Source organism: Leopardus geoffroyi, chromosome A1, assembly GCF_018350155.1.
Source record: "Leopardus geoffroyi isolate Oge1 chromosome A1, O.geoffroyi_Oge1_pat1.0, whole genome shotgun sequence".
Lineage (NCBI taxonomy): Eukaryota > Metazoa > Chordata > Mammalia > Carnivora > Felidae > Leopardus > Leopardus geoffroyi.
This window is the reverse complement of record NC_059326.1, coordinates 168,145,181-168,151,210: the sequence shown is the minus strand read 5'-3', so window position 1 is coordinate 168,151,210 and position 6,030 is coordinate 168,145,181. Positions and strand designations below refer to the sequence as shown.

Sequence of the window (6,030 nt, the reverse complement as noted above, 5' to 3'; positions counted from 1 at the left end):
TTTCCTCAGCACCACAGCCAGCAAGCAAGAACGGGTAAAACTCTTCCGGTAGGATCGGATCCCAGCCTAACGGAGAGTCCTTTCCGCCGGAAGCCGTTCCGGGGCGTCGAGTCGGCGGCTCTGGCAGTCGGCAGGCAGCGCCTCGTCAGCCGCTCTCGCTCTCGGCTTCTGAGCTCGCTCCCCACACACTCGCGCCTCGGGACACACAGCCTCCCGCCGCCAGCGTCGCTTCCTCGCCTGCTCCCAGTTTGTACCCTCGACGTCCGGGGGAGGAGCGAGTGAGGCCGGCTCGGGCGCTCTCGGAAGCCACCGCGGCCGGGCGGACCGCTCGCCTTGCTCTGAGGATCACAGGGTGTTGCCACAGGGGCGACCGGGCAGCGCACGCTGCTCCCTCAGCTTCCTGACCCCTGGGGGTTGAGGGGCCAAGTCAGACTTTTGTTCTGTCTTTAAACTCTTCCTATGGTAACCCTGACCAATTACAGAGCAGTACCCCCAAAACTAACTTGTGGAGCCACCTACAACAGAAAGGCAAGTCAGTTTACTTTTTGTAGAAAGAAATTTGCCTCCTTTCCTTTTAAAATTCCCAAAAGGAAACAAATCTCTAACCAGGCACAGTTAAACGTGTCTGTTATTTCCAAAAGAAAGGACAAATCAACCAACACCCCACAAATACTTACTCTCTCGTGACTGTGGAAGACAAACATCCAAAATCAGTTTCGTTGGGCCGAAGTCAAGGTGTCAGCCTCCTTCTGAAGGCTCTAGGAAGGAATCCATTCTTCCTCTTTCAGCTTCTGGTGCTACCAGCATTCCTTGGCTTGTGGCCAAATCACTGCTGTCTCCACCTGTCCTCACCCTCTGTGTCACTTCTCCATCTGCCTCTCTTAGAAGTAAGTACACTAGGTATTGTTTGGAGAGCCTCATCAGATAATCCGGGAGAACCTCCCCCTGCAAAGACCCTTTTTTCCACATAAGGTGACGTTTATAGGGGCACCTGGGTGAGTCAGTTAAACAGGGGGCTTCAGCTCAGGTCATGATCTCACGGTTTGTGGGTTAGGGCCCTCATGGGGCTCCCTACTGTCAGCACAGATCCCGCTTCAGATCCTCTGTCCCCCATCTCTCTCTGTCCCCTCCCCTTCCCCCCCCCCTCAAAAATAAATAAACATTTAGGGGTGCCTGGATGGCTCAGTCTCTTAAGCCTCCGACTTCGGCTCCGGTCATGATCTCCAGGTTTGTGGGTTCAAGCCCCGCGTGGGGCTCTATGCTGACAGCTCAGAGCCTGAAGTCTACCTCTCTCTCTCCCCCCCCCCCACACTCTTGCTGTCTCTCTCTCTCTCTGTCAAAAATGAATAAACATTTAAAAATTAAACATAAGAAAAGAACCTAAATGTAAAAAAAATGTAAAAATGTAAATGTATAAATGTAAAAAAACCTACATTTATAGGTTCCATGGAATAAGAATTGTTATCTTTGGGGGCCATTTTTCAGCCTACCACAGGTGTTTTTTATGTGCCAAGTTCTGTGCTAGGGCCTAAATAATATTAATTAACATTTAATTGCTTACTGTGTACCAGGTGCTATCCTATGTGTTTTATGTTAATTTTTTTATTCAGAAAAAATTTGATTTAGCATGAACTTATTGAACCATACATTTCTTTCTTGCATATGCCAACTATTAAAGCCCCAGAGTGCTAGTTTTCTGAGAAATGTATGTTAGGAAATTCTATTCTATTCTAAATAACACTGTCTTATTTGTGTGGAGGATGTTAAAGTTGACAAGATTGTGAATCCCCCTTGGGAAGAGGCTTGGCTTATCCATCTTTGTATCCATATAGTTAGGGGCATAGTAAGGGTTAGTAAATGTTTGTTGAATAACTAAAAGCATCTTTGCAGACATTATGAAGTGTAACCTTTATAAAATCCTTGGAGGCAGATATTGTAATTTCCATTTTACAGAAAAGATTTAGAAATCTTTTTGTTCATTTGGGAATGTTTTTGTTTGATTTGGGAATGTTGAATCCCATTCCCAACACTAGGACAGTGGATGCACCCATATACACACACTCACATATGATGATGACAGTCTGAGCATCTGACACATATTTCCAGTATCTGTAACTGATTGATTTTGTATATGAAACATTAAAATTTAGCAAAATTCCGACGTAACTAACTCTATTTTATTATTATACTGTTATTAATCATGTATAATATAGTTTTAGTTTTTAAGTTTTTTGAATGGCCAGTTTCTCATGGGTTAAGTCCATAGTGGTATTAAGAAATGAGAGGACATTTTTTAAATGATGCAGAATATTTTGATACTTTTTTTTGAAACGTTAGCCCTTACCTAGAACTGCCTCAGGCATATCTAGTCTTTTTGTAGGTTCTTTTGAACATTAGATTTTTAAAAAAATCATTGATATTATGAATCTTAGAAATAATCCTACTTTCCTCTTTACTTTGGTTCGTTGAAAGCTTATTCCAAAATCTTAACCCACTTGCAGAGGCTTTTCAGCACTGAATCGTATGAATCCCTTCAGGGTGAGTATACCCCTGACATTATTTTACTATCTGTATTTCTTACCTTTCTTGCCTCAAATATTTTCTTTATAATTTTGTATGCATTTCTAGTGGAAAAAACCCTGAATGTAAGTAAACAAAATAAATTCAAGTCCCCTGCTAATGATGAAATAAATGAATATATTTTTATATATTCATTATTACATATATATGTTATTTATAACAAGAATCATTACACATATGTTATATGTAATGTAGTATGTTATATATTTGTATTGTTACATGTTATATATATTGTTTTCTTCTTTTTCCTCTTTATAATACTCTTTTCACAATCTTAACTGAAGCCACTAGTTTGACTAGTACATCCCTGAGTTTATATCACGTTCTCTGACTTGCTTATACTATTATTACTCTTTATATTTTCATTCACCTTTTTAAAAGTTTGATGTGTCATTGAATTGCCATTATTTTCCCCAAAGCCCCAAATTTTGCTAAATGGCCTAACTGTGTTTTGTTTCTGAGGACTACGTATTTACCTTTCAATAAAAGATCACAAAAAGGAATTTGTGCTCTAATTTTATTTTTTAATACAATTCTGTCATTACCAGGGAAGAACTCATGATACTCTCAGGACTCATAGAAGCACAAAACTGATCATCAGATTCCAAGCACATTTACCTGACATCCCTTTCAAACACCTGGCATTGCTCTTGCCTCTTTATTCCACTAATTACTTTTAAAAACAGTAAACTCTCTTCTCAACTCTCAATCTTGCTTTTTCTCAGAATAGCAGAATGAATTCCTTTATTTAGTTGGGTACTTGAGAGAAGTGGTTTTTTTTTTTTGTTTTTTTTGTTTTTTTTGTTTTTTTTTATGCAGAGCAGGAATGTTAATACTGTTACTCCATTTTGCTACATGGTTTGTTGCTTATGCAGACAGAACTGTAACTATAATCAACAGTAGAGCATTGAGAAATATGCCAGAGATGTGCCGTTCATTTTGATATAACTTTAGAATAACATAAAGCTGAGTACTGGGTTTGGGAGTGTTGCTTGTTCTTGCTGTCAGACATGATGTTGCCTGCAAGGTACCCACTGTCTGAAACAAATGGTGAAATGATTCTTCCTTCCCCATGTTTTTGCAACTTTCTGCAAGGAGAAATTGGGCAATGCTTCCCTCCATGGTTTCTATCAGTCTTACACACTGGTTTCATTAGCTTTCCACCACTCTCCCTAGGAACAGAAATGTGTTTCCCCTTCATAGGGAATAGACCGATGACTAGTCCAAGCAGAGCAACCTGGATTTTAGTGATTATGATATTTCAGAGTCAAGACTGCTAAAATTTGTACTAAGTGCATTTATAACAATTATGTGTTTGCTCATTTAATGATAGTATTGGTAAGGGAAAATGTATTTCTTAAGAATTACATTTATAGGGGCGCCTGGGTGGCTCAGTCAGTTAAATGTTTGACTTCAGCTCAGGTCACGATCTCGCGGTTTGTGGGTTCGGGCGAGCCCCGTGTGGGGCTCTGTGCTGACAGCTCAGAGCCTGAAGCCTGCTTCCGGTTCTGTGTCTCACTCTCTGTCTGCCCCTCCGCCCCCTCAAAAAAATAAATAAAAACTTTTTAAAAAGTAGTTACAACAAAAGAATTACATTCAAAAATGTATACACACATGCACATATATATTATATACTCTTCTGAATATAAATTAAATGGTTGATGATCAAGTCTTTTCATTGATGGATAGAGGTAAGAGAGAATCCTCTGGAAGTGTATTTTATAGGCAAATGAACTTTATATTAGGAATCATTGAATTGGTCTGGTAGCCAGAAAAGCTAAGTAAGATTCAGTAGCCTTTCCCTGGAATTTCTGAAATTCATTCTGTTGTATTTACTTAAATATTATTTAAGAAGAAAATTTGGAGGATTTTGTTTCTATATCCTTCAGATAGATAAAAATTAACTGAAACCAGCCATTATTCTTCTGTTGGGATTTACAAAATATAAACTGCATACTTTTCATAAGAGAATTCTTGGTCAATGCCCCTTATTGTCATTTGTAGAAATATGTGGGCTGTTTTCTTTTTTTTTCTTCTTTTTCTTTTTTTTGGAAAAAGAAATGTAATTGTTATTTCTTTTTTAAAGTGGAAAAGTTATCTCTTTGTGTAACTACAATGTAGCAGAACAATTAAGCATGACCCAATGCTTCCCTTTCCCATAAGTGTTAGAGCAAAGATTATTTTACCTCTGATATGAACATTAATATGTAATGATATGGGAGAAAACAAGAATAAAGCAGTGGCAGTTTCAGAGCTTTGGAATAGATTTTTATGAATTCAGCAGCAATGATCCTTAAGCCTCAAAGGGTTCAGAGTTCAGTCTAGCCAAGTGTTAGTAAAGTCAAATGTATGTAATGTCTCTGCCTTCATCAAGTCTGTGTGAGCTTTCTGTTTTCTTCTTTGTGGATGAATATGCAGGTTATTTTGTTCCCAGTGCCCTCCCTTTTCCAGCTCCTTAATCTAGAACTCACTCCTTTTCCTTTCTTTTTTCAGAACCTGACAAGAGGCCTTCACTATGCTTTTCTCCCAATTGCAGAATTAATTATTTTTGTGTAATCACTACTGAAAATCACCTGTAAAAATTCTTTTGTTGGCTTTTGCTAAAGCCAGAAATTTTCCAAGGTTAAAAATTTAATGACAAAGTACAGGCTTCCTGAGTATGAATGCTTGAAGCGTAGGGGAAACATTTGGAGTGGAGAACATTGACCTCCTTTCTTTGTGTTTTATTACAGCTATCTAATTATAAGCTTTCAAAGAAATCAAATTAGGTGCCCTCTTCATTGCATTTTAAAATAAATAATCTATTTTTTTCTTATCACTAAAACCATTTCTCAAGCAAAATTTTGAATGATACATTTGGATGTTTAGAATCACTGTTAGCCAGAGTGAAACCATTCTTTTGACTTTTATAAATTGTCTTTACCTACTGTGTTTTATAGTCTTCTGAGAATTTGGCTTATCCAAAAAGAGATTTTGTGCCTTCCCAAGTGAGAAGGAAACCTTTTGTCAGCATCTTGTCTGAGTTAACTCCTTGGCTACGCAGGTCATGGGAGGTCTATGTTGAACATCAGTCTTTGGCTCTATCACAGAACTAGTATTGAAGCACGGGCCAGCTCCCAGAGTACAGAGGTTAAAGAGGCAATTAGTCACTACAAAGCCGACTTGTGGTGTCTTCTGGTAAGGAAGTACTTAACTCCTTCCTGAATGATGCCTGAAATCTCATCTTCTGGGTGCTTTTATACTCCAGTAAAATAATTCAGTCTTAGCCATTTTAAATCAAAGGTGAGCACGAAGTATATGATGTCCGTTAGATTGAGACTTTCTTATCTACTTACAGCAGTTAGGGTAAATGGGGTAGGAATGGGCAGGGAGATTATTATCAATTATATGTGGAATAGTCCACCTCAGTTTCATTTTAGTTGTTTGGAAGCCTAAAAATCTCTTCTAGCT

The 6,030-nt window shown here is 38.6% G+C and overlaps 1 protein-coding gene across 3 annotated transcripts in view; it reads left to right on the top strand.

The window, feature by feature from the left end:
* The window catches only part of FBXL17 (F-box and leucine rich repeat protein 17), a 494,438-nt gene that overhangs the window by 316,638 nt on the left and 171,770 nt on the right, over positions 1-6,030 (top strand). The window lies entirely within an intron of this gene.